Consider the following 18346-nt stretch of genomic DNA (forward strand, 5'->3'; position numbering starts at 1 on the left):
TAAGTAAGGTGGTTTAAGATTATTCCTCATACTGCTGTTGAGCTTGCTTCAAAATTGTCGTTTTAATTATAAACAAAATAAATTATATTTGGAATGTTTAAACCATTACATGAGTTACAAATTGTAAAAAAAATGTAACTCATGTAATGGTAAAATCATTCCAAGTCTAATTCATCGTGTCCTCATGCGAACAAACTCATTTACATGTTCCTTATGCCCATTATGAACCTTATTTTGTGCTAGTAATGGACAATTTAGCGTTTTTACATTCACAAATTATTTAATATTACTAGATTTCAGTTTTCCAATCCAAAACAAAATATCCAGACATAAAAATAGTTTTATTCGATGGAAGTTTATAAATGTGAATAAACTTATCCTTAGTCTGCATGTCAAAAGATTTTATATGTACTTATCGCACACAGTCATACAATTATCTCAAAGATTCTCCTATTAAAAATGACACCAGTCTCAATTTGTGTTACATTTGCCGCACCGTTATAAGCGCTGGTAAAATCATTCTAAAATTTCAATCATCGAGTACCCACGAACGTGCAAGCTCGTCTGCAATATTAACGGAAAACATGGCTTTTAGGTTTTCAAGCAAAATCGCAATCGGCTCATTGATTTTCTTAAAAATGGGGCCACAATTTTTTCACTTTCAATCGATTGTTATTTGTTTTCATTGTTCTCAACAACTACGAAAGAACCCAAAAAGATTTGCTATTATTCAAACAATTCAAATTGATTATCTTGATTTGAACCTTCGATGAGTTTTAAAATTTAGATTTTTTTTCTCAGAATTGCTGCTGTTAAAAAATGAGGTGGGACTGGTAGTGGATTATGAACAGTTTATCATTAAAACGTCAATCTTACTATAATATTCTGATTCACCAAGCTGCGTCGTAAATTCTCGAGTGGGCAGGAAGGGCTATAGTGAAGTTTAGCCAAAATAACATCGCCTCTTAAATTGATTTTTGAGCTTCTGTTGTGGGAAGAGGAATTTCTACCTGATTCCAATCAAAACATTCTAAAATAGATCTTCTTCAATTTTTTTAAAATATATATTTAAAATAGATTTAAGATTTAAGATAGATTTAAAATAAAGATTATTTTCAAATGTCGGCCGAATACCACTTTTGCTACTGATATCTCATTTCTTTTGAAATTGTTCCATAAATTTGTTTATGGAATCATATTTCAGAAGCAGACATGAATACATCTGTCTAACAGATCATTTCTACAATCTACACATTTATTCAAAGGCGTTGCAGTAGGTAGGTGTCTATTCTATTTCTAGAGTAAAGGATTCGAATTGCCAAAACGAAGAGTGCGGTCGGAACAGAACATGATTATCCACATAGGAGGTAGTATTTCAAATGCTTGCCTGGTATCTGTCACAAAGCATCAATCAGGAGAAATATCATACGATCGCTAATTTTGACCGCCTTTCACAAGCGGGCTCCATAGCTCAGTTGGTTAGAGCGTCGTGCTAATAACGCGAAGGTCGTGAGTTCGATCCTCTCTGGAGCCAATAGTCTTTTTTGTTATGTGCTATATCTTCTACAAATATCAATATTTATCCATTTAATATTTTGTTGCCTTTTTGGGTCAAAATGATCAACAGTACACTTGGAACATGAATTCAAATATTCGATTGGACAGCATTGGAATAACTCCAAAGAAACTCATAAATCAAACAAATCCATAACACGATCGTTCATTTGCTTCAGAAACCTTGTTCAATGTCATTGTGGCAAACTGCAACACGATTTACGGTCGTTGTTCAGCTTGATCCGATGCAGTTTGCCAAAGATTCAGTGCGCCAGATAAGGCGGATCCTGCGGTGCTGCGCATTTGCGGCAGGCTGCGCCATGGCAACTGGTGTACTACTTCCAGATCCAGTAATATATATTTATGGTTGTAGATAGATAGATAGGCGTATGGTATTAATGTATAAAACGAAAACAAAGGTGTTGTATAAAATACGATAAATCGATCGAAAGGTGTTCCTTGAAAGTAACAAAATTGATTTGTAGGCAAAGGAGAATTACACATAACACGTACTTTATGAAATATAAACAGCACAAAACTGATATAGGGCGATATCCTTTCGTCTGATTTCAGAATCATTTTCCATTATTACATGACGAATACAATTTACCTACTGGTACGAATTTAAGGCCACACCCTAATGTTTATGTGCAAAGTGAATGTCAATGTTGTTCGGGATTGGTTGCTATTTTGAAATATGCAGTGCGACCAAGCACATACTTATTTCAATCTTTAAAGCTGGATATAGCCGTGGTAGGGAAACGGATGTGTCGAATGGCCTCTCACTTTTTAAATTCAATTCAATTATAGTGAAACTAGTAAAACATATATTTGATTTTAAAAATGGTGGATAAAAGAAAAACACTGGTACCAAATATGAATATTAAATTCGTCTTGTGAACGTCAATGATTACCTTTATTAAGCATCGTTTTGTAGATCTTGTAGATCTTTTTAAACTTATTTAGCTCATATGCTGTTTGTATTTGAATTGGTATATTTTGGGGAAACGAAAATCTCGTGATGGTCAAGGTTAGGTAATGCTATACCCATTAAAATGAAAAATTATCTATTTTTATTGTTAGCAAATTACTAAGGTTTTTATAAGCTCATTTTGTCCATAGATATAGAATAACATAATTGAATTTTAATTAACTCTATAGCTCATCTCTTTTATTTATCAAAAGGATTTTATCATCATTTCATTTCACTAACAAATAAACGATTCTGTAAATAAATAAAATAAAATTTGGCTCCAGAGAGGATCGAACTCACGACCTTCGCGTTATTAGCACGACGCTCTAACCAACTGAGCTATGGAGCCATATGTGCATGTTGATTCTTAAATCATAACAGATTCGAACTATCATGACTTATCGTGCATTGATTTATTTGAATCAGATTTATTGAACATTATTTTGTTTATCTTAAATAAACTTATTGATTGAAATATTTTATACTATAGCATATGTCTAGTTTACTTTTCAACCTATAAGTGACACTAATTGGGTTGTTTTAAATGCCTACAAACATATTATACTGCACATGCGATGTAGTTGTAACTACATACTTTCAACTGAATCGTAAGTTACTCGACAGAACTAGGAACAAGAAAAAAAGAAACATATTCTTTACTCTGGTTCGAATCACTTCCCTCTTATTTTGCCGAAGCATCGTCGGCCGTCGGGCCGGGTGATGCATCGGGTGCACATCGAATATAGGCTAGGCAGTTGTTTGTAGTCTCCTGCACTGCAACTGCAGACTGATGCACCTAACTATAATAAGCCCAAATGCCACACCTCCGTAGTTTGGCTTCTTCCTCTTCGGGGTGGAACTGGTTGTCGTCGTTTTGCCGTGTGCTAACTGTTTGTAACCCTTTTCCTCCTTCCGATGAATGCGGTACGTTTTCAGCTTCCTATCCTATCTTTCGCACGCTCGGCAGCAGCACGTGGTGGGCAGCTTCAGTGCGCATGTGTAGTAGCGCACATGTCCATCAACAGCTGTAGTTATGTGCTTCAAAAGCAGACTCGTCGTCGGTTCGGTTCGGTTGTTTGGCTGCCTGGTGGTAGTGGTAGCGTAGCGTGGTATTTTTAATAGTTGGGAAAACGAACACAGTAAAGCGGGTATACAACGCAACTGAAGATGAGGAAGATTGTGTATGGGGAGAGGATGGTTGAGTAAAGGTAAAGAATTTTTGTTGTGTATTTGTCCATCAATCTTACAAGTGGCTCGTTGGTCTAGGGGTATGATTCTCGCTTCGGGTGCGAGAGGTCCCGGGTTCAATTCCCGGACGAGCCCGGTTGTGATCTTTTTTTTATCCGCATTAAGGATATAATGAGTGTACAATTAATTCAGTTTTCCAAAAATATTAATATGAAAATAACAGTGATTACATTTTTTTCGCTTTTATGTTGCTTTTTGTTTGTTTTGTTATTTTTCCTTCAACAATGTATTAAAAAACGAAGGAATAACTCATTTTTTAGAGATTGTGGTAACGTAATAACTATATCACTTACACGTGATTATCACGACCAGTCTCGCGTCGAGTTTTATGTATGAAGGAATATACCTAAGGTTTTTTCTTGCAAGCAGCAATATTACATATTATTGCTATTGGTTTTGGTATTTAAAAAGTTAGTATAATTAAAAACTCGCTAAATTTTCTCCCACGCACGCCCGAGAAATGTTCAGATGGAATTAAACTAAATGAGTCACGAACTTCTTTCTGGAAGAGCTTATTATGTGCTTATATTGGTTTTTATCAAGAACTCATACTTTTTATCCTTTGGTTGTAAAGTCAAAAAAATAACAAATCTCCTTTGACGCATATTGGATTATCTGTTATTTAGAGGAACGGCACTTCGAATTACAATAAATTTGAAAATTGTGTACAGATCTAATATATGACGATTGATGTAAGCGATATTTGAAGAGAGTAAGATCTAACGTTAGAAAGACGTATTATAAAATTCCCCAAATTGAAACGAATTTCTGCAATTGCTCCAATTATTTACTTTTTTGGTAGATCAAAAATCCATCACCATGATCGAGAAGGCTAGAATGACTTCAAAGAGTTTTTTTGCATTATACACGGTAATTAGAATAACATATTGGATAAGGCCAAAAACATTTAAATTTATAATTCAGTCTCCCCCAAGTGACTCGGGTCCGCTTGCATGGAGCGAGGAGCTGACACTCCTCTTCAACCACCATAAAAAGCTCCACGGCGCAATGCTTTACAGAATTGGCAATATAGAGGCACCAAGAAAATCGGTGGCAAACTTTTGTATGGCGAATACAGAAACCATGAACGCAGGTTTACGGATGGGTCGGTTTCAAGCCGTACGTAGAATTGGAACTACGGTCCCATCCATGCGCGTTCAGAAAGTCTTCATAGCCTCTGCAGCTGTTTTTCTCAGAAACTTTCACGGCTTTCATCGCAGCCACGTACCCACCGAGAAAGCCACTATTAATCCTCCCAGACTCAGCCAGTATCATATCCGCGCAACAGCTAACAAGTACCGGAACACGCCATATGCTTAGATCCCATGGCAGTGCGGAGTTCTTGACATTACCACTCTGGCGCTTCGTAATGGACATAAACAGGGTTGTTACGACTACGCGGATTTCGCGATTTTCGCGGATTTGGCGCGAATTTACTTAATGATTTTAGGGCTTCAACAAATAAATTGCTAGATCTAAGGACGTTTATTTAAAAATTAGTGGTCTAAATAGATGGGCTTTATTACCGTTAGCATGTTCTATAAAAGTAACGTTTGAAGTCATTTACTCACATTATTTTTCGGATATTTACAAGCCCTTATTGAATGCCATGATTACAGTTTTGAGTATTCATTAAACAAATGTTATTAGGAAAGGGGCGCTGCTTGTTGCCATTTTTAAGCTATTCTGAAACATGACGCGTCTTATTTCGTCGTAGTTCCGAGATATCACATAGTTTCTGGTTGATGTTTTACGATGAATCACATAGCATGATATATCATATCATTTTTCGAAAGTGTTTTTGTCAGGAATTCTCAAATTGTATTAAACATTTTATATTTGTTTTCCGCAGAAATTCGTTGAATTATTAAAATGCAATTTTTAAAAAGTATTTCTGAATAAAAATTGCAGTCATTTCAGGAGCAATTTTTTGCGCCATTTTTGGATAACTCCTTTGGTATTTTTGCAGGAATAATAAAAAAATCGAAACCTCTCGAGGAATTTTCAGAAATATTCTATGAGGAATTCAATAAATAAATTTCGACAGCCTAAAGAGGATTTCTGCAGAATTTAAAATCAGAAAAATTATAAAGAAATATTTTGGAGGAAATTCCATTGGAATTTTTGGAGCGCTGACCACAGGAATTACTGTCAAAAAATCCATAGGAATGTTCCCGGACGTTTATCCACAAGAATTCATCGCAGAATGTCTGCAGAGATTTCCAAAACGATTTCTACAGGAATTGAAGGAGGAAATCTACCGTTTTTCCGCAAGAGTTTTTGCAGAGATTTCCAGGAAAAATACTGTGAGAATTTATGTTGCGATTTTCTCCAAAATTCCTGTTATATGATGATCACAAGAGTTTCTGTAAAAAAAATCCTTAAATATGGCACCTTGAACTAAACGAATCAATTTCTGCAAGAATTTCCAAAACGATTTTTGCAGGAAAAAATTAAGGGATATCCACATGTAGTCTCTCTAGTATAATTTACTTGAATTTATGACAAAATTTTCGAATGAATTTCCGCATAAATTCTCAGGGGAAATTTTACATAAATATCCGGAAGAATTTCCACAGACGTTCTAGGGAAAATTACGGCGACAAGCAGTTGGATTTCTGCAAACATATACAGGATAATTTCTGAATTACTGGGATGAACAATTTTGATATCAATTCTATTAGAAATCAACACAGGAGTTCCTGCCGGAAAAATTCGGATGAATTGGCGCTAAAAATGTCAATTTCTGGAATTTCCTGCATGAGCTTCTAGAGAAACTTGCCACAAAAATCGAAGGATGACTTTCGGCACAAATTCCGAACTATTTTTGCGGGAGTCTACGCAAATTATTCCATAAAATTTACGAAGATATTTCTGCTGAAATATTCCTCTGAAAATTTCCGAAGTATAAATCCTTCAAACTCAGGATTCTGACTTGCAAATCAAAAGAGCTTGAGCAACTATGTCATATTGTTATACAGAAGTTTTGTTTAAAAAAATCGAATTGTATGGTCTAATTTCTTAATCTCTACGCCTTGTGATCAATAATTACAACAAAGTTTTTTTTTAATTCTGAAGAAATTGCGATTTCTGAAGATTTTTTTATTATTTGCCAAGATTTTCTATAATCGTTCAAATCTGGCCTAAACATTCCTTGTATATCAATGCTGTATATCAATGCAACTGATAAAGTTCGATCAAGGAAAATTCCACTGACAATAACGGAACAAAACATGCCAAAACCATAATCTCATCTAATCAGTGGTAATTATATTATATCGGTAAATATTGGCTGTTTAGTTCTTGTTCACTAAGCTAAGACCATCTAGAAAGGTTGTTGTATTAACAGCAATTTTCTTGGTCTTATTTCAAATTTGGTACAAACATGTGTGAAGTTGAAGTTTAAAATCAATTATAAAAGTAATTTTATAAAAACGAACTCGAAGAGAAGACGTTCAGTAAATTGTGATTACTGAAATTGATATTTCACGTGTATTTGCTAAGAATTTAGTTTAGGGTCGCGGATTTGGCGCGGAATAAGTTTCATGTCGCGCGGAAATGGCGCGGATTTGATTTTAGTCGGCGCGGATTTGGCGCGGAAAATATTTCAGGATCTCCGTAACAACCCTGCATAAAGACACAGTTGGATGACCTCTACTGCCTCGCAACTATGGGGCACTGAAGCAGGGGAACTAAAGAGGCAGTTTTTTTCTCGGCTGCGAACTGGCCATACTCGGCACAATTTTGGAGGGAGTCCTTTCCGAACAACTTGCGAAATTTACAGGTTCCTCAAACCATCTCCTATACCACTGCCCCAGCGTTCGAGCTACATAATTGGTAATGTAGTCCCATAATCGAAGGTGAGCGTGAGCCTTCCCTGCTTCTTCCAGGATTGTAAGCCCCCCCACTCCTACGGTAGACAAGGATAACAATAAGAATGGCATTTCAAATGTTATTTTCAAGGTATTTTCAAGCCGGATCGGGTACTCTTCGCGTCGGTGGTCGCCTACGTAACGCCGCACTATCCGTCGCAAACAAGCACCCGATCGTTCTGTCCGCCACGGGTAATTGGAAGTGAGAAGCAGGAGGAAGTACTGAGAAAAACAGAAGCAAGTGGTGAGAAGCAAAATGTTGAGAACTGAGTAGTGAGATATAAGACAAAAGGAAGATGAAAGAAAATTAAGAAAGGAATAAAAGAAGATGGAAGCAGAGAAAGGATCAAGAAACCTTTTCGTTGCTCACTTTTCACTTCTATCGTCGGTATCTTAACCTCGACAGCGGCACCTTCCCTCTGAAGGATGCCTGGAATGAGCCACCCAGTTGGCTCGGTTGGAATGTGGACTGTATTCAATGCCCTTCGGCTGAAGAGCCTCCAAATCCGTACGATAGCGACTAACGAAAATTATCCCTTAACTCTTGAAGCCTTGAGAAAGGCTGTTTGGTTCGGCTTGTCCAAGAAAAATAAAGCGATTAAACAAACACAACGATGTATTTCGCGGAATGGTTTACAAGGAACTAAATGCTCTTGAGCGAATGCACATTTCTTTTAAAGATGTTACTGAATGGAATCTGCTTCCTGATTGGTCGGCTAATCAGCGTGCGTCATGTTGCCAAGTCGTCATTGCTGTCGATGCTCTCGTCTTAGGCTTCTTCTTCTTCTTTGTCCTCGCTGGTGGTGTCAGCTTCATAACGGGACCTTCCGCTAACGGGACTTCGCGAGCCAAGCATGCAAGCTATCAATTGCCGTTTGGATGAGGAGTGCGTGTTCATTTTCAAACCATGTTTGTTAGTAGAAAGGGGACCAAAACACCCGCGGTCGACTCGGGGTTAGTAGGATGGGATGTGCGATTTTGGGGTGATTAACTAAGGAGGATTGGTAACTTAGGACAAACATTCTATCACGTTCGCTTTGGGCGCGAACAAGTATATTAATTTATTAAGTTTATGTAATCAAAATTAGTGAAAGGCTCGTGTCAGTTATGATGTGGATGGTAAATGGGTATTACACGAGAGACTCCATTTCGAAAAGAAAACCATTAAACCATTTGGACATCAGTTTTAGTTTTAGTTTAAAATTACTGTTATCTGAATATGTCATCATTTGATTTCATGCAAAGGATATCCACAAGCGAATTGAATGAAAGGCAACACGAAGAGAGTGTGATAGCTGAAGCCCAGGAGAACATGGATAGAAACGATAAACGGAGGTTTTATGCAACTGTCAATGGCGCACGGCATAAGATTGCGCCAGTGCCCGCCATGTGCAATGACCGAGAGGGGAATTTGCTGACAAACAAAACTATGGTGGCAGCCAGGTGGAAGGAGCACTTCGAAGATTTGTTGAACGGTGAAAATGAAGATGTATTGAGGAGCAGGATGGACATACTAGGCAACGGTCAAGCTGTTGAACCGCCAACGCTGGATGAGGTTAAGAAGTCTCTAAACGAGCTGAAAAACAGTAAAGCTGCTGGGAAGGACGAGATCCCGGTTGAGCTTCTCAAACACGGAATTGAGCAGCTGCATCAATAAATCCACCACATTATCCAGAAAATATGGGAGGATAAAAACGCCTGCCGGCTGGTTGGATGGTCTCATATTCCTAATCTATAAGAAAGGGCACATACTAGAGTGTGTCAATTACAGAGGGATCATCCTTCTGAACTCGGCATACAAAATCCTGTCGCGTATCCTGTTTAACAGGCTGAGACCGCTTGAGGAGTGCTTCGTCGGTGAATACCAGGCAGGTTTTTGTGAAGGCCGATCAACGACGGATCAGATGTTTAGCCTGCGAATGACCATTGATAAATTCCGGGAGTACAACTTGCAGACTCACCAACTGTTCATTGATTTCGAAGCAGCGTACGATTCAGTGACAGTGAGCTGTGACAGATAATGTCCGAACATGGTTTTCCGGCGAAACTGATCAGACTGATACGTGCAACGCTGGATGGCTGGAAATCAAGTATTCGGATTGCAGACGAATCGTCAACCTCGTTTGTGACCTTAGACGGATTGGAGCAGGGTGATGCACTTTCGAATTTACTGTTCAACATTGCACTCGAAGGCGCTATTAGAAAACCTGGCGTGCAGAGGAACGGCACTATCATCACACGGTCGCATATGCTCCTAGGCTTTACGGACAACATCGACCTTATTGGAATCAATCGCAGAGCAGTAGTGGAGGCTTTTGTCCAACTGAAGAGGGAGACGGCGAGAATAGGCTTGACCATTAACTCTACCCGGGCAGAAGCCATGAACAGAATAACAAAACATGATATGGACTTGATTGATATAAGAGATAAAAGAACAGGCAACAATATCAAAAATTTGCACCGAAATATCATTTAAATATCAAGATATGCTATGGATACGAACACGCTGGCTGCACGCGGTGGTATCGGAGCTGGGGACCCTGAACGTTCGGGGAAACTGGAGGATCATCGCCCAAGACCGACGATTATGGAGCTCTACAATACGCCAGGCATAGGTGTATCGACGCTGTAGCCAACCAGGTATCCAGGTAGGAAAAAGAAGGATAAAGGTAAAATTGAAGCGTTTCATCTGGAGAAGGTCGGTATAAGGGAGATACCCGTCGTATTGGTCGATCACATTGAGTCCCCGGTACTTATTCAAAAGGACGTTTGTGATTTTGTAAACAAAGACGTCGATTTGTCCAATCTGATGGCACTCCCACGCAAATAAACACCCTCAACAGGTAGCCGAAACATTCACCTACCTATTGAAAACGTTGTTGGTTTGCGTGGGAGTGCTATCAGATTCGTCAAAACGTTCGAATCTTTGTTCACAAAAGCAGATAAGTCGTTTTGAAAATTTTGTCTTGAACTAAACTACCCAAAAGCGAGTTTAATCCACCCAACTTCGCAATTCCGTACGGGAAGCGTACGTATTTAAGTAAATGGGGTCGAAGTCGTTTGCCTTTACTCCCATGTTAAAAAAAGTACCTTGCGTAAGTTCTATTTACTCAACTGGAGATTTAATTCACTCAATTCCCGTATCAAACTGGCGTCGATGCATTGTTTTGCTCCTTTGTTTTTGACAACAGAAGAAAGAGTGGATGAAAGAGAAGAGAAAAAAGAACTCAAAAGTAAGTTTAAAAAGTGTTGGTGCCTTTCTCGTGCAAATAAATACTAAAAAATATGAGTGAGTGCTTTTGAGCGTGTTATGTGCATAGAAAATAGTATTTTGGCCATAATTTCCGTTCACATAGTCCAATCTGACCAATTTTAAATAGCAAACAATGGGACAGGATTCTCAGTCGAATGGAACTTGTTGCGAGTAATTCGGCCAATACTAAGTGTGTCTTCAAAATTTTGTACACATACACACACATACATACATACATACAAACAGACATCACCTCAATTCGTCGAGCTGAGTCGATTGGTATGGGTCTCTGAGCCTTCTATCAAAAGTTTGGTTTTGAAGTGATTATATAGCCTCTACGTATACTTAGTATACAAGAAAGGCAAAAACTCAACAGTGGGTACTTTTTTTTCTTTCCGTGCAGGGTAACGGGTTCAGGGTTTTTAAATTATGTTTGATCGAACAAGATTCTTAAACGTCTGGATGTTGTTAAAAATCTATATTTCAATGCCTGTCTGAAAGTGGTTAAAGTTATATTCCCGCGCTTAGGGCCGTTTTCTTCACCATCGCTTAACTCTTAAGCGGTGCTTACCCATACGTTTGAACCTGGCTTAAGCACTAAGCGGAGGTGAAGAAATTGGCCCTTAGTATCACAAGGGCGCAACTGTATTGATCAATTTCTTTTAATCGATTTTGTTTGTGATTAATAACCAAACTGGACCAAAAGTTACAACCGTGATTCGCCAAACTACAACAACTGTCTGCATTGATGAAAAGAAAACATCGACGGCGAGAAATCGGTCGTACTAAGCAAACTAAACGTAAAAAATAATTTATTTATATTTATTTTTTTTTTTTATTTTTATATTTTTTATTTTTAAGACTTTATTAAAGTGACTTTTCTTAAATAATAGAGTTCATCACTGGAAAATTTATTTGAAGAATATTTAGTAACTGCGTTATTGTGGTATTTTTCAGTGTTTATCTGTATCACTTGCCAGAGTGTTTTTTTTCCAAATGAGCTAGGATATTGCGTCCTCACAGTTTATAAACCACAGAGATGTTTTGGAAATTATTTTAAAAAAAACCTGATTGTAGTAGATTTAATAAATATGAGTGATATCTGCTTAGCGTGTTTTTTGTATGAAAAACGTATTTTGGCTATAACTTTTGATCCCATATTGGACAATATGGCCAATTTTCAATAAGAAACAATGCGAAGTGATTCCCCGTCGAATGCAACTTGTAGCAAGCAAATCTGTTCAGGATAAGTTCCTAAAACATGAGTGAGTTTTATTTTGCGCCCATACATACACACATACAGACATACATCATCTTAACTCGTCGAGTTGAGTCGATTGGTATATAACACTATGGGTCTCCGGGCCTTCATTCACAAAATCGCCGCTACATTACACATTGGTGTAAGAGAAAGGCCAAAAATATTTGATTGTATGAAAAAATACACTTTTTATAAACTTACAAGAATGCAAAAAAACTCAAAATGTATTTCAACGAATGTTGAACGGGAAAAACAATCTTTTGAATTTTTATTTGCTAAATATCTTGGCTGTGCATATGCACAGCACATGTTTCGAAATGGACAAATTGATATGAAATTTGCGAAAAAGGATCCAAGTGCTTTTGAAGGACTTGACCCCTCAACCTCCTACTTTCTAGATAGGTGTGATAACTCCTACACAACAAGACCACTCAAAGGTCACGTTTGCGGAAAAGTCATCAGAATCCGATTACCAACCTCCACCGCGGTTAGCTCTTTTTTGCAAATTGAATATCTTTCGGATGCTTGATTTGTCCAAACTTCAGATGTGCTTTACTGTTGAATATACACAGACAAGCGAGCCCACCTTGTTTATTATTCGAGAGCATCACACACTATTTGGTAAAATCATGTGATTGCAAAAATGTGCTTAGATGAATTTTAGATATTGAAATGTGATTTTAAGCGATGACAATAATTCGGACATTCGAGTTTTGACCATGAATATCGGAGTATAAAGTCAAGATTTTTGCTTAAGTAAAGTTTATGTTCGTAGCTAAAATGCTCCAGCTTCCCATCTTTACGGAGCTGTTATGCTGTTTAGGGGTTGTATATTGAGTTGACTATAAATTGGTTGTCCACAAAGATCCATATTTAGTTGAGCATCTCCATGGTATATTTTTGATACACTTCTTTTGTTTTGTATTTTTCTTTGCTCCTCTTTGCCTATGAATGACGGTGCCTTTCAGTCAGAACGACAAAGAAAGCAGGAGTAGCGTAGCAAACTCGGGTTTGCCAACAGCGGGCTGAAGCTGATGATCAGTCGGCACAAATTTCCTGTCACTGTCTTTCAAGTGATAATATTCACCCATGCATTTATATAGGGCCGTCGCATTCACACAGCAGCGAGTGAACTGTCAGTGCGGGCTGCGTGTGCAATGAGAAGAGAGGTCTTTTGTTTACTTTATCTTTGATTGTTGCTGCTAATCATTTTCAGTTTTCACTGCTAGGAAGTGAGTGTGAAGAGGAAATGGTATCAATATCCAACAAATTTCAGTCACTGATATTGAGAATTCGCACCACTGCTTCTAGTATTGCACCGAGTACCATCGCCGTTTATCAACTTTATAGAAATGGCGGCCACAAAAATACTTACGAATAATTAAAACTTCTCGGTGTTTGTAAGGAAGTGGTTATCCACTGGAACTTTTTATGTTTCTTTGAATATCAGCTATTCTAATTCGAATCTGCTATAATCTGTCGTCTAACGTAATGCATTAGATTGAAAGTGTTGTGGATTGACTGCTCTGTATTCTAATTATCCATCCTTCAATTGTTGAAGTAAGGCAAAAACTTACACCTCCCGTCAAAGCAATCAACAGCAACTAACACCCTGTTGGCTAATTGTCAGCTCCAGATAAGCGCCAACCAATCGATTACCATTATTAACAACAATCGTACCTGCCGGCAGGCGTTGGGTGGTGGTTTACAAACTGCTACAAAGGCAGCAAACGTCCAATAATTCGCCACTGTTAACGTACAGATAGTTACAAACAGTTTTGTGTGTGAAACGTAAAAGCAACCCGATCGAACTCGTTTGCAGCCCTCAAGGTGGAACAGTTTCGCATTCGCCACATTGCACTTAACTTTTACAAGACACTGTGGCGGCGGCGGCGGTGGCGTCAGAAGCACACACAATAATTACACAACCTGACAGATTCCTAACACGCGCAATTGAACCATCGCATCGTCGTCGTCCACCTTACGGCCACCATGGCGACGGTGACGACGACTGTGGCGTTCGAAGAGGTAGCAGATCTCATGAAATTTAACTGAACAAGATGCTTGCCACAAACGACGCAGTTCTGTTGGTGGAATAAAGATCAGTTCTTGCCAGCATCCATCAGTTTCGGCATGTACTGTCCTGCCGGTGTCGGTATTGCTGTAATGCCATTCGGGTGTCTTCACGCGCATTGCAAGGCAAACATTCCATAACTGATGGCGCAGCACTGGGAAATCGTTCGACCGTGCTTGAACTGGCCTGCCATGATGAACGTGATCGAGCATTTCTTTCAGTGCAATTCGCAGGACACCATCAGTCGCAGTTGCAGATCTGTCCGCAGATGAGCGCCGACGATTGAAAGTATAGCAAAAGTTGAGGGGTAGAAAAAATGACAACATGACTGAACTTAATTGGACAACTTCTGGTGCTTGGATATGTTGTTCGAGTTTCTTTCTTTGCAATTATGCATAGTTTTGCCAACATGGAAAGGCATTATGGCGGTGCAGTAGGTCAGTAAATGGCTAGTCCAATGGATTAATTACTGTCTCGTGCGACTTATATGGATTTTGAAGCTGTTGCAACAAAAGTCAATAGATCAGTTGCATTTTATAGTTTGAATATCTTCTGCTGTTTTACTGAACATAATTGTTGGTGGCGAACTAGCATCAAGCGAAAAGCCACATTCGAAAAGAGTCAAAAGTCTTAAAATTAACGACTTCCGTTATCAATCGACATCAAATTAACCCTTGGTATGTGATTCGACCTATAATTTAGATCGAATCAACCACCACCCATGGAGAGTTCTTCACACATTGGGTTAGGCACTGTCTTCCTCCGAATCATCGCATCGCATGGAATCTTACTTCTCGGAAACGGATTAGGAAGGTGCCATCGATTCCAATTTACAACCCAATTTAGTCTAATAGTTTCCTGCTTGTTGCAAAATCTCTAATCTTGCTTCCTGGCGGCTGCTTATGGATGGGAAGAAGAGCATTTCCATCATCCTACAACAAGGAAACCCATCCAGTTTCTCCAACTAGGAACTAACTGTGACTGCGTGGTCATTGGAAGTGCAAGCACTCTGCATACCACCGAGCCACTTCATCAACCGAGTTAATGATTGCCTATCTTCATCTCGCTTCAATGGGCCACATAATGCACCAAGGATTTTACTAAATTCTTATCATTGATTTATGGCGAGTTGTGACTCCTTTCGTCTTGTATGAGCTGCAGACTAGCTCTCTTATGCGGTGCCGGCTATCATCAAGAGTATGAGCATTTTCCAGTTGGATGCTGTGAAGAAGATATCATCCCCCCTACGAGGCAGTCAGTTTTATTCGATGGAACATGAGCGTGTGGGTGAATTACTGTTTAGGGGTGATTTCAGTAATTGACACAAATGGTTTGTATGGAATTTTATTATTTGGCGGAAAATTGTATGTAATTTGTCTAATGTTGTGCATAAAATTCAAGCCATCTTTAAAGCTTTTGCCTTTCTCGTATACTAAGTATACCGGAAGGCTATATGATCACTCCAAATCCCATATTTGCTCCATTCCTATCCATATAGGACAAAAAAGCGATTGAGGGCAGTATATCTTTAATTAAATCACAACAGTTCACAGAATATGCGTTAGTGATATAGGATATAGATTATACTGACATTTTGTAGAAAAAAATCTGACAAAAAATATTCGTGAAGCGTCGACGAGTCATTCTGGATAATTTGCCAAATGATATGTTTCTTATAAATATTCGTGTGTTTATCAGGAATTGTGTTGTGTTATTGTATTTATCAGGAATTGAATTGATATGTTCGAAAAAACTAAGAAAACTTACAATCGTGATTTTTTTCGAATCATCAAGATACTTTAAAAGATCGTAATAATTTCAATCACTTTGTAGGGATTCGTTAAAATCAGTTCAGATCCTATAGTATATGGATAAAACCTTGGAATCTGTTACTTGACTTTGTTATTACTTTTTTTAAAGCGTCTGTTAACCGTCTGTTAACGAACCCGAAATAATTATTTTGTCTTTATCGTACACTACAGAAGTATGTGTGTGTGTGTATTTTTTCGAGTTATGACACCTTGCCTGCATTTCAACGCAATTTTTTGAAAAAATGCCATCACCTCTCGATTCCCGAGCAGGATTTGGCTGTGAGAACAAAGAACAGAATTTGACATTGTGTCAGAATTTGCCATTGTGTCGCAGTTGAGACGGAAAACTTCAGGAAAAAATTGTTATTTTTCAAAATTTATCGATATTTAGATTTTTAGATAAAAATTCAATTTTGCATGAGCATGATGACCGTGCATTTTCGTAGTTGCTACTCCGTGATTGACTTAGATAAAAATTTAATTTAATAAAAAGTTTGTATTAAAAATTCAAATAATTTAATGTTTTAATGATAAAAAACAGAAAAATAGTGATATTTAGATATTTGAAAATTGTAAAATGTATAATAACCAAAAAATCGAGTTTCCAATTAAAAAAAATATACAAACTTTAAATTTTTGATATAAAAAACAAACCTTAAAAATTAAAAATTGAATTAAAAATGAGTAATGGCGATGGCGATATCACAGTCTTTTTTTTTATTGGTCCCAAAACAGGTACTTAGGGATGGCCATGGCATTTGCAGTGTGGCCAATTTTCAGAGATTTAATATAATAATTGGATTCTAAAATTACAAAGATATGTTCATGTATCGATCAACCATTTTTGGTATCATAACTGTATCAATCACAAAGAGAGATCCTCTTGGAAACATCATGGTTATGACCACTTAGTGGAGTGAATAGTTAGAAAGAAAAGTGGAGTTAGTGGAGATAATGGCCAATTTTGTTGCTATAGCAGACATTCTATCTGTCACTATTACTCTATTCGAGAACTAAAATACTTGCCTTGTTTAATATCAACAATATTTAATTTTCGCACGACGGCAGACTATAAGAATTATTAGGATTTGAGGCTAGACCAATTCAACCTTTCATTAGACTTGGAAGAACCTAAACATTTATTTATCATCAGACTAAGGCCGGAGTGGCCTGTGCTGCACATAAAAGACTTCTCCATTCAGCTCGGTCCATGGCTGCACTTCGCCAACCACGCAGTCTGCGGAGGGTCCGCAAGTCGTCCTCCACCTGATCGATCCACCTTGCCCGCTGTGCACCTCGCCTTCTTGCTCCCGTCGGATCGTTGTCGAGAACCATTTTCACCGGATTACTGTCCGACATTCTGGCTATGTGCCCGGCCCACCGCAGTCTTCCGATTTTCGCGGTGTGAACGATGGATGGTTCTCCCAACAGCTGATGCAACTCGTGGTTCATTCGCCTCCTCCACGTACCGTCCGCCATATGCACCCCACCATAGATGGTACGCAACACTTTCCTTTCGAAAACTCCCAGTGCGCGTTGGTCCTCCACGAGCATCGTCCAGGTCTCGTGTCCGTAGAGAACTACCGGTCTTATAAGCGTTTTGTAGATAGTCAGTTTGGTACGGCGGCGAACTCTATTCGATCGGAGCGTCTTGCGTAGTCCAAAGTACGTACGATTTCCAGCCACTATGCGTCTCCGAATTTCTCTGTTGGTATCGTTATCGGCGGTCACCAGTGAGCCCAAGTACACGAATTCTTCAACCACCTCGATTTCGTCACCACCGATACAAACTCGTGGTGGGTGGCTCATATTGACCTCTCTTGAGCCTCTTCCTATCATGTACTTCGTCTTCGACGTGTTGATGACTAGTCCAATCCGTTTAGCTTCGCTTTTCAGTCTGATGTAGGCTTCCTCCATCCTCTCAAAGTTTCGTGCCATGATATCAATGTCGTCGGCGAAACCAAATAACTGGACGGACTTCGTGAAAATCGTACCACTCGTGTCAATCCCTGCCCTTCGTATTACTCCCTCCAAGGCGATGTTGAATAGCAGACACGAAAGACCATCACCTTGCCGTAACCCTCTACGGGTTTCGAAGGGACTCGAGAATGCCCCTGAAACTCGAACTACGCACATCACCCGATCCATCGTCGCCTTGATCAACCGTATCAGTTTATCCGGAAATCCGTTTTCGTGCATTAGCTGCCATAGCTGGTCCCGATCGATTGTATCATATGCGGCTTTGAAGTCGATGAATAGATGATGTGTGGGCACGTTGTATTCGCGGCATTTCTGCAATA

The 18346-nt window shown here is 38.7% G+C and overlaps 3 non-coding genes across 3 annotated transcripts; 2 read left to right on the forward strand and 1 right to left on the reverse strand.

Moving 5' to 3' along the window:
• Positions 1–1460: 1460 nt before the first annotated feature.
• On the forward strand, positions 1461–1534 carry Trnai-aau (transfer RNA isoleucine (anticodon AAU)). The gene has a single exon. It is a non-coding gene; the product is annotated as a tRNA-Ile (tRNA).
• A 1268-nt stretch (positions 1535–2802) lies between these two features.
• Positions 2803–2876, reverse strand: Trnai-aau (transfer RNA isoleucine (anticodon AAU)). The gene has a single exon. It is a non-coding gene; the product is annotated as a tRNA-Ile (tRNA).
• A 902-nt stretch (positions 2877–3778) lies between these two features.
• Trnap-cgg (transfer RNA proline (anticodon CGG)) lies at positions 3779–3850 on the forward strand. Its single transcript has one exon. It is a non-coding gene; the product is annotated as a tRNA-Pro (tRNA).
• The last annotated feature ends 14496 nt before the right edge of the window (positions 3851–18346 follow it).

Source organism: Armigeres subalbatus, chromosome 1, assembly GCF_024139115.2.
Source record: "Armigeres subalbatus isolate Guangzhou_Male chromosome 1, GZ_Asu_2, whole genome shotgun sequence".
Lineage (NCBI taxonomy): Eukaryota > Metazoa > Arthropoda > Insecta > Diptera > Culicidae > Armigeres > Armigeres subalbatus.